The 13,672-nt window shown below is 42.4% G+C and overlaps 1 protein-coding gene across 7 annotated transcripts in view; it reads left to right on the forward strand.

The window, feature by feature from the left end:
* The window catches only part of Dgkh (diacylglycerol kinase eta), a 172,780-nt gene that overhangs the window by 83,393 nt on the left and 75,715 nt on the right, over positions 1-13,672 (forward strand). Inside the window, exon 1 of one of the 7 annotated variants that reach the window (XM_040757188.1) lies at positions 908-4,105. The exons of the other annotated variants lie outside the window; for them this stretch is intronic. The gene's annotated coding sequence lies outside the window, so the exon portion shown is untranslated. Of the gene's footprint in view, positions 1-907; positions 4,106-13,672 lie in introns of those variants that run through there. 7 annotated transcript variants of the gene reach the window in all.

Consider the following 13,672-nt stretch of genomic DNA (forward strand, 5'->3'; position numbering starts at 1 on the left):
TTAACAGAGAGCAAACAAATAGATTGATCCAGAGCTGTGGTTTATAAGGCCTTGGGGCAGAGGGGTAAAGGTGATGCTGGATGCTTGAAATACCAGTGACTTATAGCTTCGGCTCCTCTGTCTGCTCAGTGCTTGAGGATAAAACAGCGGAAGGCAGAGATAGCCTTGCTGTTATCTGAGCAGGCTCCATAAACGTGAGACCCTTGGGGCTTCCAAGGCTAAAATGTTGCTTATTATTCAATCCTCCGAGTGAGGGTGGGGTTGGCTAAGATAGAAAGTACCTTGCTAGTCCTACCAGTGGGACTAGCCATTTGCCTTCTTCTGAACATTATGTTTTTAATCAAAGAGAGCTAGAGTCAATCTGAAGGAAGGTCCCAAAGTTTACAGTGTAAGGGTTAGAATAATTTGAGTTGAAGGGTAGGTAAGTGCGGGGCTTTGAACAGATAAGGCAAAGGAAATGGAAAAACCTGGGTTTGGAGAGATCATGCAAGTCATTCGTGCACATATTCTTTGCCCGCCAGCCTCATTTGTTTTCTCCTATTGTAGACAGAACTAGCCCTAGACTGCTCTGTGCCCAGGTAAGTCTATATTTTTATCATGGCCCCCTGAGGGCAGGGACTGTGGCTCTTTGTGCTGGGTACCACCTTACTCCTAAGTGTTCTGTGGTTTTGATATACATGATCCAAGTGTCTGTCAGCATGAGAAGACTTGGTGCCTTGGATATGTCATCAACCAACTGTTCTTTCTGAAGTTTGTTAGACTGGAGATGTAGAGGCTGAAAAGTTTAGGCTGCTTAGCATTGTGCTACAATAGAAACGGGGTAGAACTTTCCATGGCATAAAATGGAACAAAAGGCATGTTTTCAAGTGGTAATTGACAGTCTTCCTGCTGAAATATTTAAATATCCTGCCCTCCTAGATCATCTTCACTGCTATTGACACCGCTATTTTAGCTGGTTCGTGTCAGAGGTTAATGGTGCAGTATGATGGGATTGTGGTTGGAGACTAGGAGTGGCCAAATTCTGGTCTTCCTGAAGTCCCTAAGGGTGATATATTGACAAGAAATGGTGGTACATGGACAATCTATAAATAGTTGATGGAAAATGGAAAACTTAGACTTTGCCTGAAAATGAATGCTCAGCCCTGCTAAAATGGATCACATAGAGAGTGTCCTACCAAGCAGGGCAGCTCCTCGCTACCCTTGAAGCAGCTCAGGATCACTTCTGTATCCTTGTGTTTGAGTCCCACTGAGGCACAAGGCACCAAGACTGTAGAGCCAGGGGATTGTGGGTGTACACTGTGTGTAGTGTCTTACATAGTCTCCCATTCCATGGTTTACTTTCATATCCGTGGTACTATCTTATGTGTAAATTAGGTTGGTGTTCATTAAGTTGTTTCTAGTGTAAATTCTGCCATGATGGGCAGAGCTTATGAGCTTAGGTTACGAAGTCAAAGAGACTGACTCAGTCCTGTTATGTGGCCTTGGCCACATTAGCTAATCCCTTTAAAGAGTTCTGCAGTGGTGGAGTACCTGATTCCTAGGGCTCTGGATATCAAATGAATGTGATAACGTATAAGATACCTAGGCAGTGATGAGCACGTGCAGTTTAGTAAGATGGTGGTTATCCTGAATGGAGTGGCCATCATTCCCTCTTAGGATTGGCAGGACATGGCCAATTTCTAAATGTTGTGGAGCTTTGATGGTTGAGGAAACATTCCATCTGCCTTTCTTTGAGTTAATGAGCATGGTTGAGAAAAGCAACCGATTAGCAATGAGATGGTAATCACTGATGGCTAGGGATTCACCAGGGAAGGGCTTTGAGGTGGTCTAAACATTACTCCAGTCACAGCTTCCAGAGCTGTTCAGATGAGTCCCAAAGACTTAATGGAGATTAAGATAAACTTGACAAATGCATCACATTTTTAAAAAGCTGTGTTGGTATTTAAATCTTCTTCTGAAGTAAGTAGGTGGTCAGTCTTTGTGACTCAGGCCTGGAATCGCAGTTGGATGTTGAGGCAGAAGGACTCTCAAGCTCAAGGCCTGCCTGGCTGCAGGACAGCTCAGGGCTAATTAAACTGGGCAACTGAGTGGGACCTTGCCTCACAATAAAGTGTAAAATAAAAGTGGCAGGACTCTTGCCAAGGATGTAGGGGGCCTGAGGCCCCGTCCCCGGTATTGGGAGCGGGTGGCCAAAGATGGCAGAACAGAGCATGGGGTATCTGCTTGTGTGCTTATTTAACTCAGAAGGAATGCAGAGATTCCTTGGCTAATTTAGCCATCCTTAGCATTTTCCAGTAGTCGCTGAGCTGTGCATGGAGTTCCATTGTTGCTGCATGTCCACCAGGTTCCTTGCTGAGTCAAACGCAGGCACCATGTGAGTAGAAGCTCTTATGTCTATATCTGAAAGAGTGTTGGAGCAAAGAGCTCTTATTGCCCAGAGTTACTTGCTCAAGCAGGTATGCTGAAAGTCGCTTTAGCACCTACTTCCTCTCGATTTAGAATCACCTATGAGACATACCTCTCTCCGTATGAGGGCATTTCCAGAGAGATTTAACTTAGAGGGGAAGACCCACGGTAAATATGGGTGGTGTCATCCCCTAGGCTGGGAGCCCAGCCTGAACAAGAAAAGAAAGCCTAAGGAGTGTTAGCATTCGCTCTCCGCCTCCTGGTCTGAGGAGATGGGGAAGTCCCACTCACCTGTTCCTGTGCCCATGAAGCTGACTGTGCACTGCTGCCTTGTCTAACCTGCTGTGGTGGGGTTCTCTTCTCCAGCTGTGACCCCAAATAAGTTCTTTCTCCCTTCAGTTGCTTTTTGTGAGGTATTTGGGCACAGTGGTCAGAAAAGACCCAAGCATGGCGTTGGGTTATGATTCTGGCTGGAGAGTCTAAAGTGTTTGCATTCAACGAAACCAGTAAGCAAAGAGAACATACCGTGGTGGGCCTTACAATCCCAGGAATTCTGCATCCATATCGTCTTTGACTGAGCATCCTGGGAGTTTGTTTCTGTAGTAGTTGTTTTCTGTTTATTCTGCTTTCCCTTGGCTTCCCCTCAGTTGGCAAAGTTCAGCCTGTCTTCTCTCTGAAGAAGGATCTCACATCCTTTGAACCTAAAAAAGTGTCAGTTTGCTTTCATCCAGTAATGTCTCAATATTTAATTCCTAGGGAAATGACTGAAGCTTGCCATTTCCCGTGTGACTTGTGAAAAGCCCATCCTGTAAAAGGCACATATATAGCCACCAAGTTACCTTAGCTAAACAAGTTACCTGCCTTAGTTAATAATACTGATTCTTGTTCTAAACACTTTATACCTGATATCCAACTTAATTTTTTTATGCCAATTCATTGAGACAAGACAGTTGTTATTGCTGCTAGATAGGCAAGGAAACAGAGAAGCAAGTCTCTAAAGCATGAACCCATGCAGGGTATGTAACCTTCGTCTGTACTCTTGACCACCCTCTGTATTTGGTCATTTAGACAGATGTGACTGTGGTAGTGATCCTCTGATTGGCCTATGCTCACTTGTCTTTTTTACATCAAGTCAGTGAGGCTCTTAGGCTCCGTTACTAGATAAATAGCAAACACATGCTGGTTACACTCCAACTCTACAATATTACAGTATATTCTGGGCACTGGATATTAAAGAGAAATGTTGACTAAGTGGTCTCACAGAAGAAAGTGACCAATATTGGAAATTTGGGCTAACAGCATGGGCCCAGCAGCTTAAGAATCTTTTCACACAAGGCTGGCAAACTTGAGTTTCATCCCAGACCCCATGTAGAGGTGGAAGGAGAGAAATGACCCTAAACTCCATACGTATGCACTCCATTGATGATGATGGTGGTATTTTTAAAGTTGTTGGAATACTTGAGGAATTATTATAAAGAAGGGGCAGTGATAGGTTTGTGTGGTTGAATTCACAGGGTTGATCTCAACTCAACATAAAAGAACTTTCTAACTAGAATCATCTAATAGAACAGGCCCCTTGTGAGGTAATGACCTTGCCCATTGTTAGAAATCTTCAGTCATCTTCTCCCCTATTAGCCGAAAGGGGCTCTGAGAGTCTTCAGGACAGGCCCACGGTCAGAGCGGAAATGAACTTCTCAAGGTTGGAAGAGCAAGAGCTGTGTAAACCCGGGGCTCTTGTTGGTTTGGGATAGTCAAGGAGGCCTGGCCTGAAGTGACTGCACAGTGGCCTCAAGCCCTTCCACACAATGTATCATGATACCACCCAGCCAGAATTCATTCTGTGACCTTCCTTCAGGAAGGCTTACAGTGGTCAGTTGACCTGGTGCCATTGTGTAGGAGCAGTGAGATGAGCTGATGGAAACAGAAATTTCCTTCCAGCTTCAAAGTCTGTGTCTTCGCTGATTCCCCAAGGCTAGCCTGGATTTGTCAAGTGAATGAAAGAAGTGTTTATGTTGAATGAACAAATGAGTGATATTTATAAAGTTATGTTTTTTTCTTTGGGTAAGCAGTAACCTTTCATGTTTAAGCATAGGCACAGAATTTCCCCATTTTCCTCCATGATGCTTGGTTTTCCATATCTTTGTAAATATTTGCATCTTCATGAAATTTTTATATTATATACAGTGACTCAGAGTATTTTTAAATCACTAAGTCTTACAGACATGATTCTTACCTCTTATTATTCATTACAGTGGTCCCAACTTTGATTACGTAAATATTAGAAACTTAAGAGTAGCCAGTCTAATTATTTTATGTCTACCTTGGCTCAAATATTTATGATACTTTAAAACAACTATGTTAACATTAGTATACTACGTAGAGACTGAGGCAGGAGGATTGCTGTGAGTTTGAGGCCAGTTTATATTACATAGTGAGTTTCAGACCAGCTTTCCTTCTCTCCTGAAAAAAAAAAAAAAAGAACTTGTTATCATTGGGCCTGTTGCCAGGGCTTTATGAAGCCGGTGTCCTAGGTGGCCTTCAGTCTGAGGCATTTCATACAAGACCAATAGTGAATTTCTGTCCAGATGGTTTCTCGAACCTTGGTGGACTGTCTTAGAGGGCTGACCTCCATAGTGTTTCTGTCGTATTGTAGCACCCAGTGAATGGCAGCCTGCCGCACTGGGCCTTGGGACCAATGGTAAATCTGTTTCATGTACAAGGTCCTTCATAGGTTCCAAATATGTGATCCTGAGTTGATTATATCACTGTTACTGTGGCCCACAATTGTCCCTTGTAACTATATAGAGTTAAACATTAAGAACCCATCCTTTTCCTTTTCTTTTCCTTCCTTCCTACCTTCCTTCCTTCCTTTCTTTTGAGACAGGGTTTCTCTGTGTAGCTTTGGAGCCTGTCCTGGAACTCACTCTTGTAGACCAGCCTGGTCTCAAACTCACAGAGATCCATCTGCCTCTGCCTTTCAGTGCTGGGATTAAAGGCGTGTGCCACCATCGCCAGGCAGAATTTCTGCATGAAGACTGGGCAGGATTCCTGTCTCAGTTACTGAACCAGGAGCCACAGCCTCTACCATCATCCTGCTCTGCAGAGGCTCTGAAAATGTCCAGGCAGTGTGAAGGACTTCTCACTGCTGGTCATAGTCATGTGCAGATGCATTCTTCGAGGAAGGCATACATGATTTACTTGAACTTTAGTGCATTTATTTAGATGAAGGATTTAGTTAAAAGCATTTTGGCCCCATATTCATGTAGGTACAAAGTGAGAGCTCTGTAAAAGACAATATTCTGCCTCATGTCAATGCCTGGACTAGGGGCCTAATGTGGGCAGACGAATCACTGGCCAGAGTAACAGTTTTAAAAATAGAATATTACATATCAGAATATGACTAAAGAGGGCCTGCTAGCTGATATCCATCTAAACGAAGCAGCAGAACCCTGAATTCTGGAGCCTTGCATCCTGCACGATAGGTTCTAAAGAGTAGACTCAGCCTCATACCTTACAGATTCTAGCTTCATCGGACCACTTGAAGCATCAACCTTTTAGCTTTTAAAAATGTATTTAATAATTGTTTTATGTTGAATGTTAAAAAAAATAGCACCAAGGAAGGCTTGTACTTTTGTAAGATCTTAGCAATTGAAGGTATTTATTATACAGCAGAAAGCAATAAATTTATTTCTGAAGCCTCTTTGGTATATAAAACATAATAGTAGTGAGTGGCTACTTTTAATTTTATGTCTCATTTCATTATCTCAACAAGCCCACAGAATATTCTTCCTTCCAGGAAACAGATTAAAGGGGTTGGGGTTCAAAGAACTTAACTGGGCAAATTTCTGTAGTTATCCAAAAGCACAATGAATATTTAAAATTTGAGTGCTTTCCGTGAGAATGAATGGCATATTAGGATATTCAGGCTCATGGTGGTAGTAACCTGGTAAACGACTGCCTTCTGAAAATTATTTTTATTTTATGTCTATGAATATTTTGCTGATATAAATATTTATTTATGTCTATGAATATGTATGGGCACCACATGTATGTCTAGTGTTCACGGAGACCAGAAGAGAGTGTCCAGTCCCTTGGAACTCTAGTTGCTGATTTTGTGAGCTGCCATATGGGTCCTGAACCTTTGAAAGAACAGCCAGTGCTCCTCATGCTCCTCCCTTTTTCCAACTCCAAAGATCACCATTGCTGATAGGTTGTGTTCAGATCTGGCCATCATAGTGAAGTTATGCCTGTGGGGCATCTACTAGTGAGCAGCGGTCAGAGCCCTTGCTTATTGTCCAGTGCCGATTCTCAATGCTGGTCGCTAGCCTACCTGTCTTTATTAGACAAGTAAGCCACAGACATTTTAGGCTTCCTTGGTATGAACACTTCCCAGGAAAGACTGTAGAAGTTGCTTTATGTCTTTATCTGAGCCTCCACTGCCTCGGCCTCTGAAGGATAGTGAACCATCCTGTGTATGTTTGCAGAGATATATATATATATATATATATATATATATATATATATATATATATAATAGGCATCGATTGTACATTGTCATAAACAGAAGATGACGGGAAAGAGCCCAGATATGTCAGTCAGAGATGACTGAGTTATGAAACACACCACAGCAGAATGCTGTGGAGTCACTTGAATTAGCTGCGTGTCTAACAGTGCAGGCTAACTTATTCAATGAGAAAACTCAGATACAGAACAATTAAGATTCCATAATGTTGTTACTGTGTGCTTGTGTATGCACATATTTTTGTATATTTAAACTGCAAGGGAGCACATAGTTCTCATACATAGACTGTCTCTGGAGAGATGCACAAAGAAGCTGACCAGTGTTTATCTTTAGGAAGGGAAGTTGGTAACTGGGTCAGGTTTAAGCAACAGACATTCTCATTCTGAAAGTATTTTGAATTTTCTATTAAGAATTATATATTCCCGACCTTCTCTGGCAGTTTCCCACCTGGTGCACTTGACCAGAGTTAGGAATTAGCATGAGAAGCACCTTAGGCAATACTGCCACATCCAAAGAAAGCCTGGTAGGGTAGGAACCCGGCTTTTTACCGTGGAAAGGAAGGAGTGGATAGGAGGCCTGTGCAGAAAGGCTAGAGGGTGGTGGCAGAGTAGGGGCCAGGAGATGAGGCAGCTAACGTAGAACTAGGTTTGGAGTATACATAGTACTTGAATCAAGGGTAGGAAATAAATGTAAAGTCATGCTTACAAGAAGTGAAGACAGGGTGAAATCCTGGATGATGGGAGTTTGAACTTATTGTAAGATCTCCCGGGAACATCAAGCAGGCCATGGGAGAGGTGCGTTCAACTCTATTAAAGCGATTAGGGGTGTTTTTCCATGGCTTATTTTAAGTTTATAGCGAAGTCAAGTGTCCTCTCCATTACTCAAGTTCGAGCACGGACTAATGGAAAATCTAAGTTTTAGAAGCATCCCATTTGTAGTGAGATACAAGCAAGATAATTATTTTGTTTTGAAATTTCCCAGTGCATATGTGTCCTGTATAAAGCCATTTACAGTTAGAAACCAGTTTGTGCCAAGGGAATGAAGCTAATGCATTGTTCCCGATCTCTGGTACAGTCTGAAAATACTAAATGAATGGTAACACTTTTAATGTGCCCATTAACTAATACCACTAATTTACAATGGGTATCCCTGCAGCAACTTACATAAATAATTTCTGATACACTGTCATCCTCAGCATTACAATTAATGCAAGAAATTCTGTTTCTCACGTATATGTAATACCTCCAACACAATGCCATATGAGATTGTGTGCCTTGTAAATATTTTGTTCTCTGAGTGTGCACATATACCTGTGGGGTTGAGGAACTTCTGCAAGCGGCTGCAGTTATTGTTGTGTATGAGTTTGCATATGTACAGGTGCGTGCGTTCGTGTGTGTGTGTGTGTGTATGCGTGCATGTGTGCGTGTTGTGTCTCTGTGTGTGTGTGTGGACACTAGAGGACATCGTTGCTTGGCTGTTCAAGTCCCACTCACCAGATTGTTTTTTGAAGACACTGTCTCTCATTAGCCTGAAACTCATCAAGCCCTAGGAATTTGTCTGTTTCCACCTTACCAGATTTGGAGTTATACGTACACAGCACCTTGTCCGGCTCTTAGTTCTGGAGAATCAAACTCAGGTCCTCATGCTTGCAAGGCCAGCACTTTACCAAGTAAACCACCTCTCCAGGACCCTTTCATTATTATTTTTAAATAAGAAAAAGTGTGTGGTGTGTACTACTAGCCTGTCCTTCCAGAATGACCTGCACAGTCTTTCCCATCCTTTGTACTCGATGGCTAGGGAGGTGGGAAAAATTTACTTCAAATCTAGTACATGACCTTGGGTGACTTGTAAAGCCTTTGAGCCTTATGGTCATGCAAGGAAAACAGAGATTGTTACTTTTTGAGTTAAGCCAACATATTATACAATAGGAGTATATTCCTGGCCTGTTAAAATTGTCCAGTTAATGGCTGCTCATAGTGTGTGGGCACACAAAAATTCTAGACATCAACACTAGGACTATCTAAACTTGAAGGTATGGCTCAGGCCATTAATTCTGCCTCCCAAGGAAGTTAATAAACCCCTTTCATTTCCAGCATGCACTCAGATCTTAATGGAATGTTCCAGGCACAGCAGCCTGTCTGCATCCTAACTCAGGTGATCTCTTGCCTTTTCCACAGTTTAGCAAATATGAGGGAATTTATACTAGTAGTGAGAGAGAGAGAGCACTAAAAAATAGACATTAAAATTTATGTTATATATTAAGACAATTAAAAAATTAACTTCAGTTATAGATGGAAGTCAAATTAACATGGAAAGTGACATTGTCATGAAGCCATGATTCCTTAATCAAGAAAGGGGTGAGTTCAATTGTGTTCTGCTGAAAATCAAACGAAAGGCCTCATGAACGCTAACCCCACTGGGTCACTGAGCTACACCCCTAGCTCCAAGGAGATTTTGTAAGGAGGGAGACAAGGATAGCCATTGACACTCATGAATCATTATTCTTTTGTGAGCTTCTGTGGAGTTTATTTGCCTGGACAAGGAAAACAACATTATTTGTGGAATGTGAGTTTGATCTCAGGGAAGGAGGTAGGAGGCCAGCCACTTGGTCTGGTGACTGAGTTCAAAGCCAAGCATTGCTTCGGTTCTTTGTATATGTAAGGGGACTAAGACGCTCAAGTCCCTCACCCTGTCCCTTAATCAGTGCTTGCTCGATTTGCTTTGTTGATATTATAAACACATGACCAAAAACAACTTGGGGAGAAAGGGATTATTTGGCATACACTTCCAGGTGACAGTTGATCACCAAGGGAAGTCATGGCAGGAACAAGCAAGAGCAGGGGGTGAACCATAGACCAGGGCTGCTTTCTGCTGACTCCAAGGCTCATTTCAGCAGCCTCTCGTGTGCAGCCCAGGCCCACCTTCCTGGGAGTGTTACCAGCCCACAATGGGCTGAACCCTCCTACATCAACTAACCATCAAGAAAATGGCCCACAGACCTGATCACAGGCCAGTCTGATGGCGGCGATTCTTTACTCGAGGGCCCCTCTTGCCAAGTGTATCAAGTTAACATCCAAGTTTAGCCATCACAATCCTTTACAAATGACAGATTTAAAGCATAGGCAAACATTTAGGATGATTCTGTCATGGGTGCCACTCGCCTCTTGCCTATCCCTTCTTGTTACCTATTTTATTTCGTTGCTTCATCCATTCTCTTTCCCCGTCTTATCTGAATTGTAAAGGCAGATCTCACGTCAGGTCACTTAACCATACACCCTTCTTCAGTAATCGTCCCTACAGTTGTGAAGGGGAAAGGCTGAGCTGAATACATCACATGGTGAAGGAATCCTAATTACATCACATGGTGAAGGAATCCTAATTACATCACATGGTGAAGGAATCCTAATTACATCACATGGTGAAGGAATACTAATTACATCACATGGTAAAGGAATCCTAATTACATCACATGGTGAAGAAGGAATACTAAACTGCTTCATATTCACTGCTGTAACAGTACTGTTGCTATTTTTATGTTTACATAAGAAGTAACTAATTGTGGACAGATCATTTAGGGTTTTTTATTGTTTATTTTTTTGGCAGTATGTTGTACAGAATTAACTCATACTTAATTTGTGAGATAATGGAGGGATCAATGCCTCTCTGCCAAGAACAGGAGTCAGGTATCCTACAGAAAAGAAGAAAGGCACTCTTGGCAAGGGTGCTTCTGTTACCCATCGGCCTCTGAGAATAATTGTGTTCTGAGTTTCCGTCAGTCCTCTTCAGTACTTGACTCTTGTCCTCCTTGGCCCCTGTCACAAATGAGGTGTTTGATACTGCTGTAGAATTCTCCCACATCAGTGTCATTGTGCATTGGTGATTTCTTGGTTTCTAGTTTGATTGTAGAAGCAAGTATTACGTCCAGAGAGTACACAGCTTCCCCATGCCACATAAATCAGCAGGCATGGCTTCCTTGTGTTTGTAACAAGCCCGCCTTTTATTCTCAGTGCTTCTGGGGGCTGTTTTGACTTTCGAGATTACAAATCTCCGTGACAGGACCCCCTCACTCCCACCACACCACCCAGAGATCTGTAAGTTGTTTGCTATTCAGTCAAGGTGGTTGACCAGTGAGAATCAGTCAAAACAGAAGTGCAGATTGACTCTGACAGAGCTTTCATGTGAATAGAGGCTATGCCTGTGTGTGATTGGTGTACAAATTTAACGTGGTTCTCTGCTGACATTCCACCGGAATGTTCTAGCGTCCTGTTTACATAGTGCGCTGCTTACACAGTAACATTTCTTAGTGATTTCGTTTGTAGATTAGTAATGAAATGTGTGTGTGTGTGCGCGCGCATGTGAGCGCACTCACGTGCACACGCATGCACGAGAGTCTCAGACTTGACTTTATCAATTTCAATGGTCTATAATGTGTATAAATTACTCAACTTTTATCTTGGATATGGTAAAATTTGGGTTCCAGGACTTCGTGGAATTTTTCCCGTTGACCCACTCAGTGTATATTCTATAGTGTTCACACAGATAAAATGAATGTATTCCATCAATTTGATAAGTGTGTCTTCTTTTTAAAAAGTTTTTTTAATGTTGGTGAGTATTTTGCATGCATGTATGTCTGTGCACCACATGCATGCAGTGCTCAGAGAGGCCAGAAGAGGGTGCCAGATCCTCTGGAGCTGGGTAACAGGTGAGCCGTTGTGTGGTTGCTGGGAATGGAACCTAGGTCCTGTGGATAACAAGTGCTCTTAGTCACTGAGCCATGTCTTCAAGCCCATAAGGCCCATTCTTATCCTGAAAGTCTGTTCTCTTAAATTTTACTGTCAGTTGAAAATACTCAGGGCACCTTTCTTGGTCAAAGTACCCTGAATGACCCTCACTGGGACTTTATGTTTTGTACTACTAATGTTATAATGACATTTCTTCTATTAAAATGCAAGCAACCTTGGAAGTATAGATAATATTACACCTCTATTATCTATTAATACTTCAGAAAAGTTAGGTGAATAATTGTCATCTTAGAAAGAGAGATGGAGCTTCATCAGAGAGACAGTCAATTGAGTGAAATACCAATACCAGAAACGAGACCACGCTGGGAAGCTATGTTTAAGACTCAGATTCACATCCATGAAAGGACCAGTCTTAGCAGAAGTTCATGAATTAGCCAGATGAAGAATCGGGACTTTAGCTATTTTCATTTCTACCTATCAAATTCTGGTGGATTTCAATGTGTTTTAAACAACTAGGTAGCACCAAGTTTATGTAGAATAGCTAAATGAAACGTTAGACCCATAGTCTCCTGCTGTGTTATATGAGGTGTTGTACAGGGGAGGCTATTTCAGACTGGTGATCCCACAGGGAGTAACGTTGCAGGCAGACGAGAGTACCGTGTTCAGAAGGATGCCACAAGAGAGACTGAAAAACACAAAGGTCAAAAGTACCTTTTGCCTCACATGCCTTTAATCCCAGCACTCAGGAGGCTGAGGCAGGGGAATCTCTGTGAACTGGAGGCCAGCCCAGTCTACAAAGTTACACAGAGAAACCCTGTCTCAAAAAAAAAAAAAAAAAAGTACCTTTGACACCATTGAGACCAGGCACTGCCTTTACTGATAGGAAAGTTAGACGCCTAAACTACCTTTCTTGATTGATGATTGATGACCCCGGTGAGTGACAAAATCATCTGGGGTCTGTGCCGGAGCACATCTAAAATTATCCTCACCTCCTCTTGAAACTTTCAAGATGGCGCTTCTGAGAGTCGAGATGGAGCGTTTAGATGAAGACGCACACCTGTGCTTTTGCACGCCCTCGCTCTTGGATAGTGGGCAGTGTGCTCTGAAAAATGGGGACACCTCTGTTCCTAAAATAGTCACTTAAGATGCGTGATCGCATTGCAGTTTGGCACATTTAAGTTGTCAAAGTAAATTATTTCCCACCATAAAAGAAGACTGAGGAAAGAAAACAGCATGCATAATTGAAGAGGCACATCTAGGTTCCAGAGGGAAGGCAGGAAGAAGGATATTAAGACTGAGAAGTTGACAGTCTCCAGGGACAGCAGAGCTAGTGTTAAAGAGGCACCGTTAGAGCTGATTGGTCTGTGGAGAAAGTCCAAGTCTAGTAGATATGGACAATAAAATTAGCATAGCCCAGTGACAGTGGCTGGTCCCCTGCTCTCCAGGAAAGACTTCCTGCCCATGTGAACTTGGTTTGCAGCAAGGTGGCTCCAGATAAATTACAGCTTGTCCTAGCAGAGTGGATGGGTCCAAAATCAGGGTTTCCCAACAGAGAAAGTTGTCGGACTTGGAAAATGAACAGAGAATGTCAGGGAATTTTATGGCAGAGCCAGACACCTTAGTAAAGCAAGGAGCTCTCTGTCTTCTGTAGCCTGGGTATGATAAACAGTAACCATGGATGTTAAAATGCTCTCAGCCGTTCAGGGGACTCTAGGACCTCTTTGTTTTTCCACACTTTTTTTTTCATTCGCCACTGTTGCTTTAGGTAAGGTTGGGTATACTGCTATAAGAGAACCTTTATTTTCTCGTCACCCTTAATTCATTGGTTATTTCCTTTGTTCAAGGAAGATGTCACTAGGTCACTACTGTAATTCTGGTAGTGTCAGTTTACTAAGTATGGGGTTTTATTGGCAGGAACCTTCAATTTTAATGAATGCTCTCTTGACTTTCATCTTGGACCACAAATACAAGAAATAAGTATGAAATCTGTAAGTGACAGTGC

The sequence above is a fragment of the Mesocricetus auratus genome, unplaced genomic scaffold, assembly GCF_017639785.1.
Source record: "Mesocricetus auratus isolate SY011 unplaced genomic scaffold, BCM_Maur_2.0 Super-Scaffold_2245, whole genome shotgun sequence".
Lineage (NCBI taxonomy): Eukaryota > Metazoa > Chordata > Mammalia > Rodentia > Cricetidae > Mesocricetus > Mesocricetus auratus.